At 44.3% G+C, this 15,110-nt stretch overlaps 1 long non-coding RNA gene across 1 annotated transcript in view; it reads right to left on the bottom strand.

The window, feature by feature from the left end:
• LOC103672430 overlaps positions 1-12,403 on the bottom strand; it is an 18,497-nt gene extending 6,094 nt beyond the window's left edge. Inside the window, exon 1 of the long non-coding RNA XR_571166.2 lies at positions 11,346-12,403. This is a non-coding gene — a long non-coding RNA (uncharacterized LOC103672430). The remainder of the gene's footprint in view (positions 1-11,345) is intronic.
• Positions 12,404-15,110: the final 2,707 nt, after the last annotated feature.

The following is a 15,110-nucleotide window of genomic DNA, read 5'->3' as shown; positions in this document are numbered from 1 at the left end:
ATCAAAACCACACTGAGATACCACCTTACGCCAGTTAGAATGGCAAAAATAGACAAGGCAAGAAACAACAATTGTTGGAGAGGATGGAGAAAGGGATCCCTCCTACATTGTTGGTGGGAATGCAAGTTGGTACAGCCACTCTGAAAACCGTGGAGGTCCCTTTAAAAGTTAAAAATTGAGCTACCCTATGATCCAGCCATTGCACTAGTGGGTGTTTACCCCAAAGATACAGACGTAGTGAAGAGAAGGGCCATGCACCCCAATGTTCATAGCAGCAATGTCCACAATAGCTAACGGGAAGGAGCCGAGATGCCCTTCAACAGATGACTGGATTAAGAAGTTGTGGTCCATATATACAATGGAATATTACTCAGCAATCAGAAAGAATGAGTTCTCAACATTTGCTACAACATGGACGGCACTGGAGGAGATAATGCTTAGTGAAATAAGTCAAGCAGAGAAAGACAACTATCATATGATTTCTCTCATCTATGGAACATAAGAACTAGAATGATCAGTAGGGGAAGAAAGGGATAAAGAAAGGGGGGGTAATCAGAAGGGGGAATGAAACATGAGAGACTATGGACTATGAGAAACAAACTGAGGGCTACAGAGGGGAGGGGGTGGGGAATGGGATGACCGGTGATGGGTAGTAAGGAGGGCACATATTGCATGGTGCACTGGGTGTTATACACAACTAATGAATCATCGAGCCTTACATCGAAAACCGGGGATGTACTGTATGGTGACTAACATAATATAATAAAAAATCATTATTAATAAAAAAAAATAAAAAAAATAAAAAAAAATAAAATAAAATGTCCACATCCTGAAACCCAGAAATTTCACTTTATGGTGTCCACATGTGCAAAAGAGGCATATGTATAAGGATAATCTTGGCATCATTGTTTTTCAATCACCTGAGTTGGAAATGACCTATGTGTCAATTAATAGGGATTGGCTAAATAAATGATAGTATTTATATATAGATATAGATATAGATATAGATATAGATATAGATATAGATATAGATCCATATTAGGAAATACCACAGAGCAATTTGGCAAGGGAATATAAAAGACAATTTGGAAAAGCTACAGATAATTAAAGAATAGATTGCCAAGATACATGGTTGAGTTGAAACACAAATGAAAAAGGAAGTATATAGATATAGATATAGATATAGATATAGATATAGATATAGATATAGATCCATATTAGGAAATACCACAGAGCAATTTGGCAAGGGAATATAAAAGACAATTTGGAAAAGCTACAGATAATTAAAGAATAGATTGCCAAGATACATGGTTGAGTTGAAAACAAATGAAAAAGGAAGTTGAAGAATGACCCATATCATATGGTACAAATGAAATATTAAAAAAAAAAACCTCAATGTTTTCCGTGGGTACACACACAAATATGAAATGTATAAGAAAAGGTCTGAAGGAAAAACAATGATCCGTGTTCACTTCCAGGGACTGGGAAAAGGGAGGGTGAAGGGATGGGATTGTCAAAGGAGTCTTTCGCCTTCTCTGTAATATACCTTTTTTTTTAAAGATTTTATTTATTTATTCGACAGAGATAGAGACAGCCAGCGAGAGAGGGAACACAAGCAGGGGGAGTGGGAGAGGAAGAAGCAGGCTCATAGCAGAGGAGCCTGATGTGAGGCTCGATCCCATAACACCAGGATCACGCCCTGAGCCGAAGGCAGACACTTAACCACTGTGCCACCCAGGCGCCCCCTCTGTAGTATTTTTAATTTTGACAAAGCAAGTGAATTTATGGATCAGCTGTGGAATGAAAAGAGTTGTTTTCATACTTAAAAGCAAGGAGAGGCGAAGGCAGCCTCCTGGCTCTGCAGGCTCACAATCTTTTATATGATGCATGAAAATATAATTCTATACACTCTGCGCAGCAATCAAACAACAATAGCTAACCTTTGCAGAGCTTTTATCATGTGCCGTGGGCTATCTACTTAGCAAATCGCTTCATCGTGACCACAGCCCTAGAAGCAGGAACAATTATGACCCCTACTCTGCAGGTATGATAACTGAGGCGCTGAGCGACTTGACCAAGCCCACAATGCCAGTAAGTACAGAACAGGGATGTGAACACAGACGCTTACGCTTCCAGAATCCAGCCTCTTAACCTGCACGCCGTTCTGTCCATGTGTGGAGAGACCGCAGACGATCTAGGGAAGGACGGTGGGTAATGTCTGTGAACCTGAACGGGGGTCGTCAGGGCGGAGAACCGGTTATGGCAGACAGGGCTACCTACCTAAGCAATATCCACTTCCCTTTTCTTTCTCACTAAGAGAACCCTGACCTGGTGCTAGGTGTCAACATTCATTTAAAACTCTCACAGGCCCCTTTGCACCGAGGGGCGGTCGCGTGGTGGCCCGTGAGATGCAAGCGAGCTTGTTGGCAGGAGAGCCTGTTAAAGGGCCAGTGCAGAAAAGATAGTTGTTGCTTAAGCTAGACAACTTGAGGTAAACTTAAGAGAAACAGCTTTTTTCTCTTCCTATACAATAACTCATGTATAGATAATCTTCATGCTTTTTATTCTATGGGGCTAATAACAGAACCCCATGGGTATATATTTAATTATTTGAACAACTGGGAAATAAGATTGATTCCCCAACAAAGCTATCACGTTGACCAATTCTCTGTGGCTGTGATGATGAAATCGTTCCTTACAAGCCAGAGCATACCCCACTCCATAGGGTTAACTATGGGCTTTTGGAGATAATGGATGACCCAACTTCCCTTGTGACTGGACTGGATGATGACCTGGGGATGCCCTTATCTCTTCACAAGTCTTCCCCCACTTGCCAGTGATTCCTTGCTAATTAAGATATTAAGGCTAGACCTCAAACAAAGAGGGCTTCTTAATGCTTTCATCCCGCATAGATTTAATCTTAGAAGCCACCTCTCTGGATGTGCAATTACAAGGAGAGGCTTTAGCCGAGCAGACAACAGCCCTCCTGGTAAAAGGAGCCTCAAGGCTCACCATGGGACAGTCTCTGACTGTAATGACTTCACATCAGGTCCAAGACCAAAAGCAACCAGTGGATAATGGGAAGCCGACTTATTAAATACCAGACTATGCTTATAGGTATGTCTGGAATAATACTTGAAACCTGTCAGACTTGAAACGCAGCTACCCTTAAGCCTGGACCTGACCATTGTACTTCTATAGAGCATAACTGTTCGGAGGTTATTGATCTTGTCTATTCTAGTCAACCAGATTTAAGATGTCCCTACTGAAAATACAGAGGACAATTGTTTCACTAATGGTAACAGTTTCATGGAAAAGAGGGGTAAGAAAAACTGGGTATGTTACAGTCAAGTCTAACTCAAGAATGTTGAGGTCAAAGCCCTGTCAGCAAACATGTCTGCCCCCAAAGCAGAATTAATAGCGCCCACCTGTGCTTTGCAATTGGCAAAAGCCTTAAAAATATTTATATTGACTTCAAATATATTTTCCTGGTCCTCCATGCTCACGGTGCAATTTGGAAGAAAAGGGGATTATTATCAAGCCATAACTCCCCAATCAAATATGGACCTGAAATCATTGCATGTATGGCCCTCCAAAACCAAGTAGCCCTTGAAATCCTGACTGCAGTTCAAGGAGGCCCAGTGTTATATGACTGGCTCCTGGCTGGGACCCAATGACTATGCAGCTCTAACCTGTGGCCATGGCTTCCCCCAGGCTGGATAGGCCACTGCACTCTTGAGTTTTGCCTAGATGCATGGATGCATTATTAAAACCATTACCAACCTTCCAAATTTAAAACCATAGTGGACATGTTCTGTGTTACATTGCTATGACCACCTAGCATCTATCTTTGTTACCTATCTGAGACTGGAGAATATTGTTTGGCACATGGAAACTCTTAAGTACATGGTCAAAGCCCTAAATGACACTCAAAATAGCGTTTCTCTATTAAATTCTGAAGTAATACAAATATGTGAAGCAGTTTTACAAAATGGAATGGCATTAAATTACACAAGGTGAAACTTGTGCTAGTGTGAAAGCAAGACTGTGTATACAGTCCAGATTACCACCAAGATACTTCTGGGTTTCTACCTGACAAATCAATACTCGAATTGGTGCTTTAAATGTTGCTTTCCTTTAGTGATTGTTTTAAACTCCTGGACTGAAGGAAAATTATCAAAGGTCAACTATCAAAGATCTTTTATTCAGATCTCTCTTTCTTGTACAATGTTAACCGTGTTTTGTCATTTCTGGTGTCTCCCTTACTAGTGCCAAGACTCCTTCACTGCCATAACTTCCGGCTAACAGATAATCCCTTCTACTCAAGGAGATTCATCTATGTTGTCCATGTTGGATTCAGCTGCCTCCCCTTTCATAACTCCGCTATACATTCCCAACTGAACAATACTGACCCATAGGTAGGGACATCTCTATGCCCCTATCCAGCAGGAAGACGTTACAGAAGATGAGACCTTCCACCTTCAACAACCTTAAAGATTAAAGGGTCAAAATTGTTCAGGGGGGAAATGATGAGGGAACAGAAGGCAAGCTGAGGACAAAGCAGAAACTGACACCCCCGCAACCCCCCCCCCCATGGGATGTATGTGACATTCCTCAGGCACTCCTCGCTGCCCTCCAGGAAAAAGAAATAGTTAACCTACAGATACCACAATGCTGCAAGACTTAAGTCTCCCTCAGTTTACAAATGTCTTTATCAATAACCTAGCTTCCGGAAGGGAATGTAGATACAATTAAATGTCCTCGTAATCTGCAGGCTCCAGGAAGTTCCCAACCATCTTCCTGTTAATGCCTTGCTAGAGGGCAAAACCACCTTAACTTGACAATGGCAAAGCCTCTGGTATCTTGTGAATCTTCTTTAACATATGAAAGTATTTCCTCAACCTCCCCCAACCCTGGGTAGATAATCAACCACCCCTCACAACCCCGGTGGGTGCTGCAGCTCTTTCTGCCCACGGGTCCTGTCCCTGTGCTTTAATAAACCACCAATTTTGCACCAAAAAAAAAAAAAAAGGTCAGTGCAGCTGATAAGGGCCCCTTTGGCCTTTTGCCCTTCACCATGGCTCCTTTTTCTTGCCTAGAATGCAGAGATAATCCTGGAGATGCAAAAGCTGTCTAAAAGGAGTTTGCTGCGTTAATTACATCCTGGAGCTGGACAGAGCCCAGGCACCTACCCCTGACTTCTCCTTGTGTCAAAACATACACCTTGTTTTGGTTAAGCCCGCAGTCATGTTCCATGCTCACGAATGCAGTCTAAGGAACACACGGGGGTCTAGAGAGGCTCATCTGGGGGAAAGAACAAGATGCCTGCAAGGTCTCAGCCTCATCTGGCTCTGGAAATGTAAACGATTTGCTGCTTCGCTCCAAGTTTCCCGGGACCAGCAGGCCGAGGGCGCGTGGCAGCCACAGCCGGCCATCAGACAGAGCATCAGCCCACAAAGACACAGGGACATGTGGAATGGAGCCAGGGGCTCCGCCTGGCTTCAGATCCCCCTCAGCAAAAAACACAGGGCAGAAAGACAGTCCACTAGAGTTGAGCACTTGCAACTTGACTCCCGTGTTTAGGGCTATAGACCCCAGTCTACTTATAGCAGCAGCAAGTTGCCTGGGCTGGGGGGGCAGGGCAGGGCTCTGGCAGCTGCTTGTTTTGAACCTGCCTGGGCAGCTCCCAGAACATTTGTTTCAAAAGCAGGCAAGGGAGGAGGACCTTTTGGGGGGAGGGGGTGGAAAAAGGAGCTTGGGGAAAAGAAGAGAGGTACATATCCTGGAAATGGAGTAGTGAGGGCTAACTCTCTGAGGATTCTATTCCCCAAGTCAGTGCCCTGAGCCTGACCACCCCAAGGGCCCGGCTGGTCCAAGGCTCAGCTCCAGCAGAGTTAGAGGCTGTCTGAAAGTCAAAAGGAGACAGAAAAAGAGCCAAGAAAGAGATCGGAGTGTCAGTCACTGATTCTAAAGGGGAGGAACATGTTGAGAAAGAGTCAAGCGGGTCAAGCTCCTGAGAGAGGCCAGGGAGGATGGGGGCGGACGTGACCAGCTGGCCGGGATGTGTAGGCAGCTGGGGTTGACCATCCTTTCCTAATGTCTGCCAGTGAATGAACAAACAGGGAAGCAGCTTAACAACGTGGTGGAAGGGAAGAAGGGAAGTCCGTCTAGGCAAAGGAAATAGTGGTTAGACTGCGGGGGCAAACCCAGTGGGGATGTTAGATGGGGGCAGGCTGCAGCCACAGCTCTCTGCCACTCACCTCCCAGAGTGCCTGTTCTTCCTTTTTGCTGTGAGGGTCCTTCAATCTTTTTGGCTTTTAGGATCTCCCAGAGAATTTGAACTTCAACTAGAAAATCTTCAAACTCAAAATATTTGCCATATCCAAAACCACAAAGTTATCACGCAGATGCTGAGTGAGGGAAGGTACTGTGATCATTTAAATGACTTTGTATTTAAATGACATTTTATTTAATGGTCATTCAAAGGACTCTACATCCAGCCAGCACTGGGTAGAAACTTGAGAGTGCTTTCCATGACTAAAAAGAGGTCAGAAGCCCAGAACTTGAAAGTTAGAAAAGAATCTGGATCACCTAATCCAACCCGCTTACTTTATCAATGAGAAGAAGTGAAGGTCGGAGAAAGGCAGTGAGTTGCCCAGGTCACACAGCCGGTCTGGGGATTATAAAAGCAGATACAGAGCACGTATAACAGGAGCTTTACATCCACCAATTCCTGTGAGTCTTGCATCAACCCTAGACACAGGGATTCTGACAGGCAAAGTAGTTCAGCTCAGTTACTGTATGTGTATCACACAGAGACAGTCGGGGGCAGAGCTGGGAGCTGAACGCACATAATCTGGCTCCAGAGACTCGGTGCTCTTACCCATTTCTTTTGACTCCCTTGCACCTGTCAGCATCCTTTTCTCCACTCTCCCAAGCTACCTCCACTCTACCTCACCTTCTATTTCCCTCCCATTCCCTCTCCCCACCCGTTCCTTTCAATGTCCACGGAAGTCCTCACCTTGTTCCCAGCCTCTGATGGAAGCAGGGAGGAAGGAGGGTTTTCTACAGTGTGGAGGTCCCTTAAAAAGTTAAAAATTGAGCTACCCTATGATCCAGCCATTGCACTACTGGGTGTTTACCCCAAAGATACAGACATAGTGAAGAGAAGGGCCATATGCACCCCAATGTTCATAGCAGCAATATCCACAATAGCTAAATCGTGGAAGGAGCCGAGATGCCCTTCAACAGATGACTGGATTAAGAAGATGTGGTCCATATATACAATGGAATATTACTCAGCCATCAGAAAGAACGAGTTCTCAACATTTGCTACAACATGGACGGCACTGGAGGAGATAATGCTAAGTGAAATAAGTCAAGCAGAGAAAAACAACTATCATATGATTTCTCTCATCTATGGAACATAAGAACTAGGAAGATCGGTAGGGGAAGAAAGGGATAAAGAAAGGGGGGGTAATCAGAAGGGGGAATGAAACATGAGAGACTATGGACTATGAGAAACAAACTGAGGACTTCAGAGGGGAGGAGGGTGGGGGATTGGGATAGGCCAGTGATGGGTAGTAAGGAGGGCACGTATTGCATGGTGCACTGGGTGTTATACGCAACTAATGAATCATCGAACTTTACATTGGAAACCGGGGATGTACTGTATGGTGACTAACATAATATAATAAAAAATCATTAAAAAAAAAAAAAAGAAGGAGGGTTTTCTCTGGTGTGAAAACAATGGTAAAGGGAGAATAAAAAGGACCTACCTGGCCACCATGGAGGCCAGAAAGGGGCTGAGGCACAAGCCAAAGAGGATTAGGGCCTACAGCCCCTCCTGGGTATAAGGGGTGAACTGGCCTTCCTTTGGAGCAAGAGCTGAAGCGTAGAGCACGGAGACTTGGTAAAGTGGGGAAGATGACCCCCAGGAAGTGGTATGCAAAATTCTGATCGTATGCATTTTTTTTAAAGATTTTATTTATTTATTTATTTATTTGACACAGAGAGAGAGAAACAGCCAGCGAGAGAGGGAACACAAGCAGAAGGAGTTGAAGAGGAAGAAGCAGGCTCCCAGGGGAGCAGGGAGCCCGATGTGGGGCTCGATCCCAGAATCCCGGAATCATGCCCTGAGCCGAAGGCAGACGCGACTGAGCCACCCAGGCGCCCTGATCATACGCATATTTTAGCATCCTGCCCCCATCAATACAAAAGCTAATCTAGAATGAACCAGACTTTTGGTGTTGCCTTTTCCCACATTGCCTGGGATCCAGGGCAATACAGCTATGGTACAGAGGCCAGAGCACTGGGGATGGAGTTAAGGAAACTTGGGTTCAAATTCCGACTCTGCGTCTTAACTAGCTGTGCGGCCTTAAGCAAGTCACTTTACTTCCTGGAGTCTCACCTTCTTGATCTCTTATGTAAGAATAACCTACCTCTTCCATAGCTGTGAGAATTAGATGGAAACTAGCTGCAAGCAAGTGCTTGCCTAGCTCAAGCTTGGCGGGTAGCCTATGCAGATTGCCAAATCCGGAACAGCGGATTGATACCAGAACTCTCAGATGCAGGGTCTTAAGGGCAGAATCTGGTGGAAAGAGAGCCTTGGGCTCTTTGATTTAAAGCTAGATTTGCAGAGAAAGCACAGGGCTGGTTTTTTTTTTCTTTTGTTTTGTTTTACTTTGAAGTTGATTTTAATTCAAAATTCTGTTTTGTCATAACATAACCCTCCCTATTAAGAAATGAATGTCAAATGTTTTCATTATAAAGTAATGCATTTTCATGATTCAACACTTAGAAAATCTAGGAAAATCAACTCTGGTTCTACCATTTAATTTTAACATCTAATATATTTTTTCCAGGTTTATCAAAGCATGCTTTGCTTTGTTTTGACTTTGGTAAGATGTTGATCAAAACTATCTAATTGGGTTTTATTTGCTCATAGGAGAAAACTGTAAATACAAATGGAGAGAGAGAGAGACAGAGACAGAGACAGGGAGAGAGTGAGAGTGAGAAGGAGGAAGACGGAGAAGAGGGGGGTAGATTTATTTTAAGGAGTTGGCTCACACTATTGTGCAGGCTTAGCGAGTCCAAAACCTGATGGGGTAGGCCTGCAGATTGGAGATTCAGGAAGAGTTGCAATTCGAGTCAAAGCAGAATTCCTTCTTGCTTAGAGAAAGCAAGTCTGTTCCATTAAAGGCCATCATCAGATTGGATGAGGGTAAACTTAAAGTCCACCAATTTAAATGTTAACTTCATCCAAAAATACCTTCACAGAAACATCCAGAATAATGTTTGGCCAACTATCTGGACACCATGGCTCAGCCTAGGATCAAATGAACCTCTATAAGTTCTTCTCATACCGTTATGGTATTTGTGCAAAGCTTTGTGGAAACCATGTCAGGTCTTCAACCCTGAGCATGTTTGGCTTAACTCCAGGAGTTTTCTCGTAGGTGGTGCTGGCGGTGTGAGAAGACTGGGTTTGTCCTCTGGAGTTAGCAAGCACACTGGTTTTGTTTAGGTTGTATGATGGGCATGGGAGCAAGTAGATCTGTTGGAAATTGAGGTGGGGGTGGTAAATCACATTACCTCCCTTGGTGGGGTCCCTTGGCTTGAAAGGACCCAGCAGGACAATGGCATCCTGACAGTGTCTCCTAAGGAGATAATGAAATGTCCTTGTCTGTTTCTCTAGATCAAGGTGTTTGTCCTCCACAAAGTCTACAAGTCCAACCTTGCTGCTCTGACAACACTCCATACCCTCAGGAGAGGGCTTGAGGCAGCCACAAGGCAACAATGGAGAAAGGAAATTAAAACTCTGGCAACGGTGGAGAAAGACTTCAGGCCAAGGAGAGGATGGGAATTGGAGCCATGAACTCTGCTATTTCTATCCTCTCACAGATTACCAGTCTGGCTGGCAGGCAACTCTATCAAAAGAAATTTGCAGAGCATGAGAGCCAGTAGGTCATATGGGTCTGGGGAAGGCACGGCCCCACCCCTGCCCCACCTCCCAACACATCCCCAGCAACCCCCGTCATCAGCAACCTTAGTCATCCCCAGCCTAAGATAGAGATGTCCTGGAGCCTTAGCAGGAAAGGTCAGTTGATTTAAATAGCTATGGCATCCACAGCAACTTTCCTGGCCTAAGAAAGGAAACCCAAGCCATGCGAGATGATGTGCCCATGGCTCTACCTCTGGTGGGGGAGGGCAGAGGGCGGGCCCAACGAGCATCCGTTAGGCATTTGCCGTGTTCCCTACTAGTGTGCTTTGGCACGTTCACATAGTGGCCTGACTCCGTCCTGAGGGCTGTACATCATTACAATCATGTTATAGGTGATGAAAAATCTCAGCAAGATTAAGTGACTTGCCCGAAGATAATAGGATTGGACACCTCTCCTTCACTGACTAACTGTTGTAGACTCAGTGCCATGGTGCTAAAAAGTATAGACTTTTTTTCCCAAAAGATCACAAATGCATGATTTTTGTTTGAACTCCAAACTGTGGGGAAAAGCAACCAAAACCAATTCTTTCCTACGCCTGTCTCGAGTTAAGTCACTACTGTCAGTACTTGTAAGTTTTTCCAGGAGTAGTCTATAAATATAAGGGCATAAGTTTGTGTGTGGGTAAGTATGTATGTTACATGAACACACACACACACACACACACACACACACACGGTAGAATGCAGTATGCTCTTGCACCTTGCTTTTTTCACTTAACAATAACTCCTATTTCCCCATCAGTACAGATAGACCTCCTTCATTCTTGTTAACAGCTGCATAATATATATGGATGGGCCATATTTTTCTAACCAATTGGTTCCAATATTTGTTAATGTAAACAATGGGGCAATGATCCTTCCCGTACATGTCTTTAGGCACATAAACAAGAAAGAGAATGCTGGGTGTCCAAAGGATATGTGCATTGGAAATAATGATTTAAATTGCCAAACTGTTCTCTCAAAAGGATGTCCCAGTTCACACTTCTACTAGCAATGTTTGTGAGACTGTCAGTGATTCCAGCCTGCCAGAAAGGTCCAGAATCTCTTTGTATGCTGTATCTGACAGAACCAGTGCCCAGATCCAGGACTTCTGGTGTTAAGTCTAGTGTTTATTTGTCCTTTTATGCAAAAGTTATCTTCCACATAGACATGGTCTAAAAGAGGTAGGAGAAAGTCAGAATTTAGGTGAAATAGAAGGGCTAGTGTCTCTACCTAGCTTAGCTCCTAGGAGTAAAGAAAGCAATACAAACTTTTGAACAAACCACTAAACAACCCACGCTGCAATGGCCAGGCCTATTTCTGAATCTCAGTCCAGAGTGGGCACAGAGCTACTTGAAAATGTTACCTTGTCTCTGCTGGATCTCTTGGGCTGGCAGTGTTTCAGCATGTGGACCCAGGAAGCTTTGCCTTCTTCCTTCCGTGTTCTCTGAGGATGATGGCCATTCTACTCGTGTTTATTCTACTGGTTTGCATGGTGAAGGTGCCCACAGCATTTCCTCGACTCACACCATAAAAATGGGACATGTTTATGAAGACATCTTGAATAATTCTTAAACGATTTTTCTTGGGACGCAATTATATGAAAGTGAGCATCTTTAGAAATACCATGAATCAATATGCAGTAGCAGGAAAAACTCTGCTTCGGACTTTATGGATGTTGTCTCATTAATCCTAACAACAACCTTATAATGCTATGTTAATCCCATTCTACTGATGAGGAAAATAAGGCACAGAGAGAGAAAGTAAATCACAATATCACAAAATGGGTAAATAATGGGACCAACAATTAATCTTCCATCAAACTCCGCATCCCCAAATCTTTCTAGTACATCATATTGAATATAATTGAATAATAATGATTATTGCAAGGAGTACAGATCATAAATGCACAAATAAATAGATCAGCTTGGTAGATTGGTACCATAGATTGGTAATGTTATGCTAACTACAATACTTGTGATGAAAGAAACCCTAAGATTGACGTGGTGGAATAAACAGAGGACAGAGTCGAGGCTTTAGAGAGTGCAGTCAGGGAAGGCTTCTCTGGGAAGGCGGCAGTGAGCTGAGACCTTGACGATCAGACAGCTCTGCTTGGAAATGGGGAAGATGCTTTTCTGACTGAAGAAATAACACACTCAACAATCACCATCTTGGTGTGTTCACAGACCAGAAAGTGGGGACGGTAGGACTGAACACAGGCAGGAAAGGCACTCTGGTCTGAGATGAAATCAGAAAAGCAGAAAGAGTGCAGATCAAAGCAGGGCCTAACAGACAGCAGAATGGAGCATACATTTCATTGCAACAACGATGGGAAACCATTGAAAAGTTTTAGAAGAGGAACACCTGGGTGGCTCGGTCACTTAAGTGTCTGCTTTTGGCTCAGGCCATGATCCCAGAGTCCTGGGATCGAGTCCTGCTTCGGGGTCCCTGCTCAGGGAGGAGCCTGCTTCTCTCTCTGCCTCTGCCACTCACCCTGCTTGTGCTCTCTCTTTGACAAATAAATAAAATCTTAATTAAAACAAAAAGAAAGAGAAGTTTTAGAAGAGATAGGATGTCATCTGATTTAGGTTTCTGAACGATTACTCTGGTTGCTGTTGGGAAATACATTAATTGGAGCTTAGAGTTGAAGGAGAGAGAGGCTGTTTGCGAGTTTAAGTAGTAGTACGAGTGAGAGATGTAGTGATTTGGGCTGGGAATGGGATGGTGGAGGTGGATAACAATGGAAGGATTCAAAATATATTTGTACATAAAACATACAGGTTTGCTGATGGACCATATTGGAAGAGAGCATGTTGTGAATGAAAAGGAAGAATCAAAATTAATGACTAGGCTCAGGGCAGCAGTGGACGGTGCCAGAGAGCTGGGGAGGAAGAGTCTTAGGAAGGGTGCTTTGAAATAAAGAGTTCCATATTGGTCATGTCAGTTTTAGATTCCTAGTGGCCAGCCAACTGGGTTATCAAGGATGGAGTCATACAGAAAAGTCTAGAGCCCAAGGCAGAGAAAAATTGGGGCGCAGAGCCTGAGGGTTACAGGGGGGGAGATGTACAGTTAAAAAGTCTAGGACAGAGCCCCAGAAACTCTCTAAAATGCAGAGTTTGAAGCCAGTAAAGGGGGTGGGGAGAGCCAGCAAGGGAGACAGAAAAGGAAAGGAGGTGCAACGTGGCTGATAAGAAGGGGCCAGGAACACATAGAGGTATCTGAGAATCCGGAGCTCTGGATTCATGCATCCACCTGGCCCCGAAGGAAAGCCTTGTCCTGAAGGTGTTGGTCACGGCAATGAGCTGGAGCGCAGATGCAGAAAATAAGTTAGGAGTCGTTTCAGAGAGCACAGTGGAAGGGTCAGATGTGGAGAAGAGGGGAGGGGATGGTCCACACTAGGGGATGTGTAGAGCAATGTGGACATGAGACACTCTGTGATAAAGGTTTGAAGGTCCAGCTGGTTCAAGAAAAATAGAGATGGGGACTTGATGGCATTGATGGTGTAGGATAATCAGTTCAGAGTATGGTCCAGAATCATCCTAATGCGTGAGGGAGGAGACTAGTATTTGTAGCAACAAGCCCCCTTGTGAAGCTCGAAGTATTATAAGCTTGACTTTACAAGAATGGACGATTAATCTGGCTGAGCTGAAGCACGCTGATGCCAGGTGGAGTGTGAACTCAGGCTCTTGGAGCCCCAAATCTTGGCTTTGCTCAGCCCTCTGAAGCCAATAGTTATTTCCTAAGGTCGATTAAAAAGAATCACTTGGGATGGTTTTTACAAATATATACTCCTCTCTGCCTCCTCTGGAGATCATTATGTAGTTAGCTTTAGGGTGAGGTCCCTGATTCTGAAAGTTTACAATTTGGCCCCATTCCCACAGTTGTGGGAAGACCATAGTGCTATGAGCACGGAACTCTCTGGCTAGTATGGAATTTTAGAAGACCATCTTGTCCATGGTTGCAAAATTTGAGGGAAAGGTGGCACAGAAGTGAAAGGTAATTATGACTTAAACTAATGTCTCCCTGCCGATTAAAAACAAACACCATACAAAAAAAGTCCTTTCACTTTGGAAAAGCAATATTTATAGGGTCAAAGAATACACTCACTGTAAAGCAATTACACTTCACCTCTAGAAAGCATTTCTCTGAGGGACCTCAGGGACATCACACTTAGTTTCCATGTTCCTTTCTTCACTGAACTTCCTCTCCACCTGCCTTGTAGGGATATCCTAAAAATGCAAGAGGTCACCTGCTAGTACGGCCCCCTCCTCATCATTAGATGTGAGGAACCAAGTTAACCCGGAGAATCACAGTGGAAACCGCGTGCTGCTGGTTTTCCTTCTTCCTTCATCTGCTCATTTTAGCCCCCGGTGGCGGGTGTTTAAGAACACAACAGAGTCATCATTGCTACGCTGCAGTCTTTTCAGGTCACACAAGACCCGAAAATGGATGTGACATATTCCCTCCAAGATCTTCCTCTGTCACCTCCTCTCTCCCTCCCAGTGCCAAGTTGCTTCCCAGCCAGTGTGAATTAAACTACAAATTGGAAGGCTGCCCTTTGTGACGAAGGTGTATGAAGTCAAACAACTTATCTACATCAGAAATGTTCTGTGCTGGGAGACATGAAGGCAAAGGAGCGGGCACCGAGAACAAAACTGTGGCCATGTCACAAAAAAAGGAAAAGCTAGGAGTAAGGGATCTGTGACTCTTGAATCTCCTGTCTATGAAAAGTGCCTTGACCCCACACCGTACGAGCTACAGAGAACTGTCACACTGACTCTGTCCTCACAGCCCAGGACAGTTCTCACTGCCAAGTGCAAGATGAGCGAACGGACTGAGCCCCGGGAAACTGTGGGATGAGGCTGCCTGGGGTCAGGTGCTGACTCTGCTTCTTAGTAGTGTGCGGCCCTTGGCCAGTCGCCTCAGCTTTCAGCACCTCAGCCCTCTTCTCTGTAAAATGGGAATAATAATAGTGATGCCACTACAAAGGGCTGCTGTACAGTGATGGAGTCAGCAGCGCTCGACACGCACTAATGACCTATGCAGGGTAAAGTCTTTATCTTCATCTTTATGTTTACCGATAAAGTCTTTCCTGATACACATTTTTTTAAAGATTTTATTTATTTATTTG

This window comes from Ursus maritimus, unplaced genomic scaffold (genome assembly GCF_017311325.1).
Source record: "Ursus maritimus isolate PB19 unplaced genomic scaffold, ASM1731132v1 scaffold_2, whole genome shotgun sequence".
Classification (NCBI taxonomy): Eukaryota; Metazoa; Chordata; class Mammalia; order Carnivora; family Ursidae; genus Ursus; species Ursus maritimus.
The sequence above is the reverse complement of the archived record's forward strand: the minus strand, read 5'-3'. Positions and strand labels throughout refer to the sequence as shown.